Consider the following 14,094-nt stretch of genomic DNA (forward strand, 5'->3'; position numbering starts at 1 on the left):
TCCCCACCCCCCATGCCTGTAACGGGTGGCCCGTTGACAAGGGACTGAGCCTCAGTCCATCCCTCCTTCATCAACCACCTTTTGTACGGATGTACGGCACAGTGCACGACAATAATATGATGCCGTACGACACATGTATCGGCTGTACGGAATCATACGACGACTGTACGGAATCTGTACGATGCTCGATGCACAGAATGTACGACGGTACTTCAGTACGGCTGTACGGCGTGGGACAGTATGGATGTACAGTGCAGGATAGTACATATGTATGGGCTGGCGCGTTGTACAGTTGTACGGGTGACGAGCTGTACAGCGAGGGATAACAGGTTGATCAGCTTACACCGACAAAAGGTTTGGCACCTCGCTTCGGCTCTTCGCTACCTGGGGGGTAGTATGTCCCAACGGTTGGGTTGTTCGCCCATTAAAGCAGTACATGAGCTGGGCATCACAGGGTCTTCTGTCACAGACAGTGACGGCCTGGTTAGCTTGTCTGCAGTACCCAACTACTAGGTCGCCACAAGATTGGCTCGCACAAAGGTGAGGTCACACAGCAGTCCCAGCAGTGAACAGGTGGAGACCAAAAAGCAGTCAACAGTAAAGCTATAGGGTGTCTACTACCAAGAGGCTTTCATGTCACTCTATACGGACCAACCCTGCCTGAATAAAGATGACCTGGGTATTAGCTCTACATCCTTGCCCGACAAAAGGTCCATATACACAGGCGCTGGTATTGAAGAACTGCTCTCTTGAGCCATAGTGGCAACCTGGAGACTCTTGGACATTAATATTGGGAAGAGATATCTTAGCCGAAGTCACCTCCTTCTCGAAGCGGCATCAGCACTGCCGAAATCTGCATGTTGATCAAGCCTACTTGTGCGTGTAATTGAATAAGGGATCGAGAATGAACCGAAAGAGTTTGCAAAGAACAATTTACACTCTAGGGTCCAAAATTAGCATCACGGTTGCCTCTTGCAGTAGAAAGATGGCCACCCCAACTAGAGCTCTAACATGCACTTTAGTCTGGACTCTGCAGCATGAAGGTGGCTAACACAATTTAAGCCACATGCCCCATTATGCCCAATTATGCACGCGAACACACACTGACTTATTCAGAAAAAATAGAGCAAAACTTACTGTCCATGCCAATGCTAACGAGCACCCCAGCAATTGACACACCTTGTTCTTAACTTTTGTCTATCTACTAAATTTTCACCATCCCCGTGTAGCATTGAACTTAATAATCAAATCTAGTTAATGATCACTTTACCTCTATCTGTATACTATCACCAAAAGAAGTAAGAGAGAACACAATCAGCATGAAGCGTTTCCATACTAGCATCAAATAAAGCAGTAACTCCTCACAAAGGCTATGCATGAAACTTAAACTACAGTTCTGATTCTTCATGTATTGCATGTACAAAACTTTGGGTACTGTTTAAGCTAGGACATTGAGCAGTCGAAGCTTGACCTTGCATGAGGTGTTATTCTTCCTGTAATTCTTGCACAAAAATGTTGTGTACTGTGTACTTCAACATAAGCATCAGAAACTCATCCCATTCGCACTTGTATCAAAACTGGATATTGCTGGAGCTTGACCAGCATGTGGACTATATCCTTCCTGTCTTGCCTAAACAAAATGTTATGTATTCTTCACATTAACATATCAAAACTGGATATTGCTGGAGCTTGACCAGCATGTGGACTATATCCTTCCTGTCTTGCCTAAACAAAATGTTATGTATTCTTCACATTAACATAGGACGATGGAAACTGGTCCGAGTAGGACTTGTATTAAACCTGGATGTTGCTACAAACCTGTCATGAAGTCCTGTAGCAATCTGCAGACCTATCAAAGTAAAGCTCCATTACTCACGTTTACTTTCTCTGGTTATACCTAGCTGAGTTTCCACATTTGTGAAACCTATGGTGGCCAGAGAGCTTTTCTTTTGGACGACCTCCTTTCTTTAGGAGCCTTGGTCATGATCCATACAGATGATTGTGGAATCTGGGATTGGTGTAATTCAAGCCAATTCCGAAAACCATCCCAACTTCCGTTCGACCAAAAACTATCATCTGGCAGGGGCAAAGTTGGCAGTACAGTAGTTACATACATCTTCACAAAGTCAATATTATCTGAAGAAGTAACCACATTCATGTCTCTTCCAACACAACCCCCTTTTTGGACACCCACAAAATGATTAGGAAGAGATAAGGGGATAATAGGGGCTCCTGAACTTCCAGCTAATGTTGAGCAAGAAGTCCCTAAATACCTGCTATTAAAGCAAAGTATCTGACCCACACTACATGCCACATTACCTGTGTTAGTGGCCGCAAATGTCTTCTTAAGCTCTAAATAGAGCTCTCTCTTAACCTCTCTCTCCACTGTATCAATGATTGAAAGCACTCTTTTTGCTTTCGTTAATCTCATCTGATTATTTGCTGCATGTTTGGCAAGCAAATTGTTGTACACTCCCTGTATGGTAGGTGTGTATTGCTTCCAAATTGCATTGCTTTCACTGGTTCCCTCCACTAGCTCTTTTCTAGCATTTTCTAGAAAGTTATTGATTGCGGGGAATGAGATAGCAACAACTTGCTTATTTGTAATGAATGTTGGAGAACATGGCAGTAAAAAGCTTGGCATATTCTTCTCTATCTTGAAGAAGCAAAGATCTGATCCATTTAGAAAAAGCCCATGAGTGTCTCTCTCTTTTGATCTTGATTTTTCTGTGAAGCTTGGATCAAGGCCCTCAAAACCCGCATGTGTATCAAAAAAGCTAGACATTACTACCATTCCTCTACATACCTTGATTTCAATCTCGCCTTCCTTGTCAACAACATGCCTTGCTGACACAATTAAAGTGGGCGATGCTGAAAACCCTGTTGCGTAGGACGTTTTGACTGTAGATCCATCCTTGCAGCGAATCCTTAATCTGACTGTAGAGCTGACTGCTGTGTCAAGTATCTTTGGCTTCATACTTAGAATCTTAGACGGGCTGTTATCATCTACTTTCAGATCTGAAGGTATTGCAACAAAAGAAGAGCCATCTACAAACCCTACAGGGTACACCTTGGAGAAATTCAACTTAGTAGGGGACGTGGGGAGCATGGGATCCGAACACACTTTTTCGTCTTCATCAGATGGCTCCCAAGCCATTTCTTCAAAATTTTGTGATAGGGCTTCTTCATCTTGTGGATAGTCAAGACTATCCATGCTATCATCTGATGTATCTGTATCCAAATTAAATTGTATGCTAGTCTTATCAATAAAGCATGAAAGTACAATAGTCACAAGACAAATAAATCTGGGAAAAGCACGGATTTTACCATTGATTTTATTTGTATCCACTTCAGAAAAGATTTTGGTATAGCGATGCACATTGGCAACATTCATTTTAGGCCATGCTTTCGTTCCATCTACTACAGCAGGAGCTGTAAACTCATGTTCTGCTTGACCTGCTCCTCCTTGGGACTGTCTTGATGATGTTGTTGGTGTAGAAGGTGTAGAAATGACTTCAAGTGAGGCTATGTCTGGTTGACCAGCTGTTTGCAGTGCCCTTGGTGGAGGTATCTGATTGGGCATTGTCAAACTGTGCTGTGGAACTTGTGGCTTAACGGGCACTGCTGTGAAGACATCCCCTCCAAAAAGATTGGGATCCACTGCTGCCTTAGGAGAAGCACCAGGTTTAATTCCTGTAAGTGAGCCACCTTGAAAACCTTGGTTTGGAAGAACTGCCCTTGTCTGGGAATGCTGGCCAGTGGGGTTGTTGATAGAACCTGGACCCGGCCAAGATGATGACTTCTTAGTTGGCCAATCAGATGAAACAATTCCTGATGTGGAAGAAGGTGTTGATGGTATTGAAGCTCTAGGTACTGGTGTGGACATGGTTGGTCTAAGTCCTTGTGGTAAAGAAACAACTGGATACGGTTGTTGTGCTGGAACAGTTGGGGGCCAAACAGGGCTTCCTGATCCACCTGCTTGCGGGCTTGCTGAGGTAAAAATTGGTGCCAATTGGATTTGCGGGGCAGGAATTTTTGATACAGTGGGTTCACTCAATGCTTTGTTCACAAGAGTGGGGGTGAGCTCCCTTCCACTTTGTGCGACTGTCACAAGCTGCAGTGCCTTGTAAAATTCAGCCCGAGAAAGATATCCCCTTTGCCCTTTATCTGCATACTGCCAAATCTGTGGTATACATGAGACACTGAGTAGTAAGCAAGAAAGACCCATGCCATGAGGAGCAAGGTAATAAGTTTGTACAAACAGCGCACAAGCCAAATTCATATCTGTTCAACAATGCTTGGTGCATTCCAGCAGCTAGCTATTTGTGCAACATTCTGAATAAATGACTGGTTGTTATATCAAGTGCATTATTGGGTGCTTGTTGATGTAACCAAATAAGATAGCTGAAATGGAGCAAACTTTACCATATTCATGCCTGTAACATGCTCTACAAAGGTGCACTACAGGATTGATCTGAGTGAGGAAACCTCATTGCCACTATGTGATGGGTTGAGCTTTGTCTGTGTTATTGCACGTCAATGCGCACACATTCGTGTGGCCAAATGATAAAGATTAGAGACGTGTTGACAATATCAGCCAAGCAGACAAGGAAGCATTATTTATGTGCCTGCACACCCATCGCCTTGCATGCATCCAGAAAAAAATACCAAAGCGAGTCATCCTTGCTGAGTGATGATCATATTGCAAAGAGAGAGCATCATTTTAAGTGCCTGCACTTCGCTTCTATCAATTTGCATGCATCCCGAGAAAATAACACATCCGTTCTGAATGATTATCAAAATGCAAACGGATTTTTCCATCAAACCATAAAAATTTCTGCCACAACTGAATTTCAAACCAGCAAGTATAATACTGCGTCCTACCGTATGACTATGACTGTGGAGGATCAGAAATCAGATCCTAGCGGAATAGGAAAGGAAATACCTTGGCGATGACCTCGCGATGAAGGTTGGCTCCCTGCAAGAAGGAGACGGCATCCTCTTCGCTAATGCGGCCATCGCGATCAACGTCTGCGCGCCTGAAGTAGGCATCGAAGAGATCGGGGGAAGCCATGGCCAGCTGCTGCTACAGGATCTGTGACTACGTGGACGTCAAGGGTTCACGGCAGAAAAAGGGGACGAGGGCTCATACGAGAACCACATGCGCAGAAAGCAAGTATCAAGTCAGAATTAAAATTGGACGTAGGACCGGGCATTTTTTGTTAACAAATCACGATTTTTTCTTGACACTGTACAAAATTGTTCAAAATCACTTGAGACTTGAAGTGTGTACATATCTAGGGTTTAGAAGCACAGAGATCACTTAACAAAAGAAGTTGGATACATAGAACTTGGGACAACCAAAACACTTGTCATTTGATACTCTGAAACTACCAAAAGAAGCTATTTAGACATCTAGAGTTGTTCAAACTAGGAGTTTCAGCTGTCTAAGTGGCAGGAATTTTTTGTACTATTGCATGCAGTGTTTGAGTATAGTTAGACTCACAAGACTCTAGAAGTGTATATAACACAGTGATTTGGACAAGTCAGTCCAGATACTTGCAAAAGATTACTGACTAAACTCCGTAAGCTGTATAGTGGTTGAATTGATTCTTTGCAGATAAGGAGTCAAGCAATTGTGTTAAGCTGAGGATTGAAGGTTAAAAGCAGTATACCAACAGGAATTCAGGTAACAGGTTGGGTTTCTGTAATTATACTTGTTCATGTACTTAAGGTCAGGGGGAAACTTGTCTAGAGACCAAGTAAGTTAGGTGTCTATAGAAGAAAGTGTCATTCAAGCAAAGATTGAACACTTGACAGTGATTCAAGAGGAAGTTATTTCGCACACCTCGTCTGAAATTAACTATTCCTATTCTATGGAGAAAATTCCGAGCATGGACTTGCATGGAAAGATGGGGCCCATTGGCACATCTAGATCTCACGAATAAAGACGGAGGATGCTATTGCAGTATGCCTATACCAACTAAATGGGGGCACGTATTTACTTAGATAGTAATAATCAACACTATGTGCAAGAAGACTTGGGAAAGAATGATTTTGTGAAACAAGTTGAAGTGTATTTTAGAGAGGACTATTACTTTGATGACGAGGGAATTGCTTACATCACAACATCCTTTCCGACTATAGTTGACCCCATGGGAATGATAGAGACCAAAGAAAAAGTAGATGAGGGTTTGGAGAGACCACCTTTGGAAAATGACATCAGAGTCAAGTTCATTTCTATCAAAGAAGTAGACAGAATTGTGGTGGACAATCCGAGGTTTGGGTTATACCGTTTGGCTAGTCTAGACGCATCCACATACTACATGAGGGAAGATGTGCATCCACGAGAATTAATGGATCCTAAGAGGATGTACATGTATGCCTATCAGTTTGAGACCCGAACTAGACATATATTGGTCGATGCTAATGGTCACGAGTATAGACATGCTCGATTGAAAGACATGGAAAAGCTAACCTGTATGGGAGAACCTTTTTCTGTCATATATTTAGACCAAATATCTGCTCAGCTGCCTGCCAAAGAAGAAGTAAGCTTCATGGACAAGGTAACTAGAATTCCTAGTCAGGTAGAAGAAGCACAAGTAACAAGGTCAATAGCACCAAAGGCTTCAGATCCTGGAGCAAGAGCGAGCTTCCAGCCAAGACCTTCGATGATAAGAGGTGGTTATACGGTCGTTGCAAGGTCATCAATACCACACCCAATAGAGCGAGCAACACCAGATGCCCCTATAAGAGAGGAACATAGAGTTGTGCATAGAGCTCCAACACCTATGATGAGGGAGGAACCATCTATGGCTGCCCCTGGAATGAGAAGGTTTGTTGCTGAGCCAAGACCATTGCATCCTTCTCAAGTTGCAAAATGTATGGCATCGAAGTATAATGGTTCGGATGATCCCCATGCACATAAGTCTCATTTTCTAAGGATTTTCTAAATGATTTCTGGTAGTTTTCTTTATTTTTTATGCAAAGTTATTAGAGAATTGGGCAAATCTACTCACATTGGTATCAGAGCTTAGGCATCTCTTTCTTCTCTAAGAAGAGAGGTCCTTACGTTGCTCACGAAGGTGGGATTTGTGCATTACTTGTGGATAAGTGGGATAGGGATTTATCCTCTCCACTATTCTAAGGCTTTTGTTGACATTAAGGGTTGGAAAAAGTCTACTAAAATCCACACAAAAATTTGCTTAACAATGGCTGAGAATAATGAAGAGAGTAGAGTTAGCTTAGATACTCTTGCACACACACAAGATGATGTCTCTAATGCAGTTGATTATGTCAACTTTTTTGTGTCAAAGCTCCAACAAACGAGGAAAAATCCTACTCTTCATGGGGAGATTATACTACAACTCCGGGAGCGAGGTATTCTCATAGCCTCCCAAGAAGAGAGAATTCCAAAGAAGCCTCTTGGTGAGAACCTCTATGGGAGAAAAGGAGAATACTCAAGTGGAGCATCAAAGGGAAGAATCACGTAGTGATTCTAGGCGTGATATAGCTCCAAGGAGACGACGACCACAGTGGCCAACTTCTCCTCCCAAAAGGGGTCACCGTCAAAGTCTCCTTCACATGAGGACAAGAAAGACGAAAAGGCCCCTAAGAAAAGAAGGGAGAAAAAGAGATCAGCATCTTCTCCTTCTTCTTCTTTATCCTCCTCTGAAAGTGAAACTTTGGATAAGCTAAAGAGGAGAGCCTCAGGGCATAGAACGTCTTATGCTACATGGAAGAGGTCCAAGAAGCTTATGGTTGGTTTCTTATATACTTTCTTTTCTTTCTGCACTAGACCTTTACCCTCATAAGCCCCCTTTCCCTCCCACATGCTCTTGATTCCCATTAAAACTCATGTGCAAGGTGCACTGTGAGAAACATCAGCTGCTAATCCTCTACTCTTTCTCTCTCCTCTTGCCCTCCATCCCTCTAGCCTTTTTGATCTCTCTAACCTCTTTGAGAAGAGTATCTTGAGACCTATGTTGTCGATGTCTTATAGTGTCAGTATGGCTCTAAAATGTACAAATTCAACAGTTAATCCAAGCTAGGAGATTGCCACTATATAGAGGACTCCAAAATTATGAATTCTACTATTAAATCCATGCTGGGAGATAACCACTATGTAGAGGACTCTGAAATATATAAATTCTATTGTTAGATCCATGCTAGGAGATTACCACTATGTAGAGGACTCCATGACACTATAAAAAATAATATCTTTTTAATTTGATGAGCTCAACCACCTCTACATAGACTTGGTCATAATGCAATGATTGAAGATAAAATATTACGGCATGACATGGAAAGGTGAAAAACACATCTTAAAAGTTGTAAAAATTAACTATGTGCATCTATGGTTTGTGCCCTTCTGATTGTATGAATGATTTCTTTTCGAAGTGTGATGGAATGGTTGTCGTTGTATTAAAGTTGGATGAATGTCAAGTTGTCAAAGGTCATAATTTAGAGAGGGCTAGCCTGATAGATGAAACAAGGCTTGAAAGGGCAAAAAACATCACGAGGAAGAATTGTAGGAATTATCGAAGAGCCAACATGAGGAGTTATTAGAGGAGATACAAGAGGAGTTATTAAAGGAGATACAAGAGGCACAAAGTAAAGATACGTGGATGCAGAATGATTCTCTAGTAAAAAAGAAAGAGAGTGCAAAAATAATATTTTAGTGGTGCTTGAACAATGGCATCGATTTGTAGAATGAGTTAGACATTTCATGAATTGTATGCCCCCACCATGCCTTGTGTTCTTGGAGTAGACTTCTCTTTGTGTGCTCCAAAGCTCAAATGACCTATATTCATCCAAAGAATAGAGGATGTCATGTATATAGATGATATGCTATATACAAGAAAAATGAGCAACATGTAAGATTATTTTTAAGGAATATTTCTAGACTCATGGTTTACCATATAGGTGCAATGCACATTGCTCCCCAAGCATCGACCATATCTATAGTGAACTCATCAATTCTTTTGTTAAGGGTTGTAAACTCCTCTTCTGAGAGTTGTTCCTTCTTAAGTAGATGAACAATAGAGTCAAGTGCAACCCCACATCTTTGCATGCTTCAAACCAAATATTTGCCTCACTTAGTAGGTGGTGCAAACACATTTGTTTCATAGCTTTCATAAAATTCACGTGATGAGGTAGAAGATACATTGTCTTTGATCCAATACAAACTTCTAGGCTAATTTGATGTTTGGTTGGATATTTAATCATGCTTTGTGAATTTCACATTCCCTCCATGCAAGCCTACTCTTAGCAAAATTCTCCTCCAATTTGGTAATATGCATTATGCACGCCTCTCAAGTGGTTGCATATTCTATGCATAATTATGTGCAACACTAGAAGCTTTTCTAGGATCCTCAATTTTTCATGTAGAGTACATACATGGACACGATAAAGTGGAATGTCAAGAATTGGGCTCTAATTCTCATCTAGTTCTCTGTCTTGCCCTTGAGCTCCTGCACATTGCTCTCTTATGACATGCATGATAGATATCCTATGAAAGTACCATTTTTAGGGTTTGATGCAATTCTTTAAGGACTTTAAATGATGCCAACCACATGAAATACTAGTGAGTATAATATCACTTATTTTACTTATTATTATGCTTTTTAAAGCTAATACATTTTAGTGAGTATAAAATCACTTATTTTATTGCTAGGACAAAGCAATCTACTCATTTTAACACTACACTCCAAGTAACCCTCATAAGAAAAATCCCCCAAAGAGCACACCAAGAATAGTTCATTACTCCTAATCTAGCATAGATAGCATGGCCGAGTATAGGGAAACCTTAAAGACCAAGATTCCAATGCGAATAGAAATCCTAATGGTGACCATGATAACCATATTCTATATAGTAACCATATGCCCCAGAATCTTAACAATCCAAACCCCGACCTCATGATGGAAAACCTTGACAGTCCAAGTCCTAACCTCACAATTGAAATCCTTGACAACCCTAACCCTCTTGTCTGAAAACTCCATCCTCCATAATACAATCCCTATTGTTGGCAACAACGATGCAACAGGAACCCCCTTAAGATGGATGAGTCTATATTTGATAATGTGTCCAAGGTGGCAAAAACTCAAGCAAGGTAAAAGTAAAGATGTAGATGGATCAATATTATATTTAGACAATTAAGTTATAAAGTAAGAAGAGTAGTGGTGGACAAGACGAGAAAAAGAGCTACAAAAGAGGAGGCTACACATAGGTGGGAAGAATAAGTTGCAAGGAGTTGCAAGGAGGGAGTAGGAAGAGGCGGTTGCACAAAGGAAACTTGAAGAGGAAGAATAAGAGGTAAGACAAAACTAGAGGAAGTTGAAGAAACACGCCAAGAGGAACAAGAGGCAACAAGGAGGAAAAGAGGTAGCACATATAGGGAGCATAAAAGGGAGCACACAAGGAAGCAAAAGCTTTGAGGTAGTTTGAAGTAAGAAAGAAAATCAAAGCAGAGCATCCTCCTTATGTGCTAGGGGGTAGGCCCACATCGCCCTCGACCCACCACCACCAACCAAAAGCCTCATATGGTAGGGTGGTGAGAGATGATGGACGATATTAGCCCAAATGAGCATTGTATATAAGAGGCAAACCATGATAGCCCTTCAAGAGGCACATGAAGAAATACAGGTGGGTCACATGGTGGAGGATTTTAAATCCATCTTGTGGCATGTACATTTCATATAGTGGGTCACTCTAATGGTGAAGAATTCAGCACTGGCCAAAAAGGCTAAGAGAATCCTAAATTTTTTAACCTTAGGCTATGATGTGATGGTTTTTAAGAAATACATTCTTTTTTTCTACTTTTACATTATCTATAAAATTTCATCAATTGCCTTTTGATCTCTGAGATTTCATCTTCAATTTACAGTATCATGCTATAAAGTTGTCTATAATGTTCATGAATGAAGTGATGACATGGTCAATTTTTTGTCACAAAAAAGTATGGCCAACACATGGCCTTCTTAAAATGCTAACCCGTGCGAGAAAATGTGATGAGAGAGTGGCCAAGAATTGAATTATTTTTGCTACTTAGAAGTCAATTTTGTTGTTTTGCAATGGGCTCAAGTTCGGAAGGGTTAATTACATCACACTATGTGTCCTAGGTAGCATCACACTATGTGTGCAGATGGGCTCTCTTCTTCTTCTTTTTTGCATTTTTTTTGGGCACAAAAACGTTGCATTAGCACGTTGTGTGACACATATAAACATGTGTGGCCTTCAGCCTGCTACAAAACAATGAATTTGACTTCTATGTGGCGATTGTTGGAATGTCTGCGTAGTACCAAGTGAAATGTTTTCCTATAAATGACTTAATACCTTGTAACTACTAGTGGCATGATCCATCCCTAACGGGTAAGAGTATTCTTGCATGCATAAAAACAAAAGGCTTGTCCTCAGGGGGTGAGTAGAGATTAGTCTTGTATTTGAAGCCCATTTTGGACCTCATGGTCCTCAACTTGCCAACCTATGTATGAACACACTGTGCTTGCCATATATATCCATGTAGGAGCTCCTAAAGCACTTACATTTCTTTGAATAAAGCACTATACTTGGCATAAATATACATCAACCCAATATAGTGGTGACAATCTTAACACACTTGAACAAAGCATTAAAACAATCTTTGGGCAACTGGATTATCCCTCCTTGGAAGGCTATAGTCCTCACCTCCATTTGTATTTAAGATAAAAACATTATATATTGCAAGTTATGATTTTCGAAGTAAAAAAAAGGAAAAAGATAAAACCTTACAAAACTCACTTGGTGGATCAATATTTGAGACGAATGGCGTTTGAATGGGCTTGTAGATAGCAAATCAAAAATTTTGTAATGTCTAGTACCTTTGAACCGAAAATCTAACTTAGTAAGCTTTTCATAGTCTACAAACATTACATGTACACGAAGCTGATCTGCAATATTTTACAAACTTAGATTGTAAATTCTCTCGTTGTTTGTAAGTGTCTTGACCATACAAGCATAGCAATAATCTAGGTTCTAAGAAATAAAGATATTCCTTTTGCAAAAAGAATGTATCAATAATAATTTAAATTTTTTAAAATTAAACGCAAAAGCTACATAAAAAGTAAGTTTCTATATACACCGTAAAACATAGGTGCTCTCTAATAGTTTGATAATTACACATGCTGTTGCTTGTCCTTCCCAAAATGGAGGGTCTACAATTGAGCCATGAATATTAAATAGATTATGGAAAACAACGATGCCTATATCATAGAAATCGTCGAGAAAAATACCTTCAATATCTTGTCCATCACCATAAACAAATGAAAATGATCTCCTTGCCATGTCCATCCTAAGTAATATACATGTGATATCCTAAGTAATATCCTAAGTAATATACATGTGATATCCTAAGTAATATACATGTGATATCCAATATGACACTCGCTACACTAAACATTTACACAAGACTTTAAGATCAATCTCCCCCTCTCCCTCTCCCCCCCTCCCCCTCCCCCTCTCCCCCCCCCCCCTCTCTCTCTCTCTCTCTCTCATAAAATCCACACAATGTAAGTAGATTTATACATATCAATTCAATATTACCGGCAAGCGTATCAACAATGTGAGAGATAAATAAAAGGAATTTTCCATCCAACTCCTATTTAGCTTTATGTCTTTGTATCACAATCACATAATTGTCATTCTGAAAGGAATATCAATCAACTTCAAAGCATGCACACTTATTGAAACACACTTAGATTGCACATGTCACATCTTTGAAAACATTCTCCTTTCAAATTCTTACTTCATTGTTGATACAGAGATATCTATGAATGTAGTCTCTAGCATTTATAGGCTGCTGTATTAATAGCTCGTTCTCTACCTTTTGGGCATAGATTACATTTATATTCTTCTACATGCCATTTTCAATATCTCTTTGTAGACACCATTGGTTGGAAGACTTTTTTTGAACCTTCTATGCTACTTTCGTGTTCCACAGTATGCTTTACATACACTTTCACTGCATCAGTGATCTAACACGTGACATAGCAACGTACAATTGTCCATGTGTGAATACTTATGTGGCCAATTAAAGTCCCAACACACTCAATGTTTGTCCTTGTGACTTATTTATTGACATACCAAAAGCTAGCCTCACAGGACATTATCTCCTTCTCATGTCAAAAGGCAATTGAAGCATAGTTTGGTATAATTGTTATCCTAGCACAATAAAGACCCTGTCTTTAATGTTTGTATTTGTAACGTTTTCTGCTTCTATCACCTTTGAGTTAAATTGCTTGCATATCAATCTGGTACCATTACAAAGTCCCTGCTGAGGGTCCAAATTGCGGAGCAGAATGATAGGAGCATTAATCTTTAGAAGCAAGTGATGAGGAGGGTAGCCACCCACCACCTAAGTTCAAACTATTCAAGTACTCAATTGGATACAATATTCTGTCATTCTCAGAAGAAACAACCGAATCTGCACTGAGGTATTCTCTTTCAAGACCGGGTAATGCACTCAAGGCCAGTTCATTGATCTCATCAATAACCTCTAGATTTCATGGTGCAAGAATAGCACGGTCTTTGAAGAAGCATGCATAATCCTCCACTCTTTGAACATCTTTTTATACCCATTCTACCAAACTCAAAAGGGAGTTCTCATGGATCAACATTTGTGGTGGAATTACCACTCTGCCTTGATTGTCATAATGGCCTATAGAGCCATCTCCAATTTGTAAAGTCTATTTGACAAATTCTAGTTCTGTACATCATAAGCACTTTGTACGAACCCGCATGTTTTGGGTGAGCTTTAAAACATTCTAGATTGCACTTTGAGTGCTAGTGCCCTACATTTATCAGATGTTCCAAGTGGATTGGTCTTATTGGGACTAAAGGCACCCTTTTCCACACATTTCCATAAAGTCTCAACCTTATCTCTGATTCTATATTAGTGTGCAGCTAGCTGAAATGTAGGGTCTTCTCTCTTGTGAGTGCACCCCTTTTCTCTCACACAATCCTTCAACAACTTTATGCTGCACCAATGGCCTCTGTAGGATCGGCTTCAGTATCTGCCCATGAGAACTTCACCTGATCTCCTCACTTGCACCATCTGT

Source organism: Cibotium barometz, chromosome 16 (assembly GCF_041138505.1).
Source record: "Cibotium barometz isolate CiBa-2024 chromosome 16, ASM4113850v1, whole genome shotgun sequence".
Classification (NCBI taxonomy): domain Eukaryota; kingdom Viridiplantae; phylum Streptophyta; class Polypodiopsida; order Cyatheales; family Cibotiaceae; genus Cibotium; species Cibotium barometz.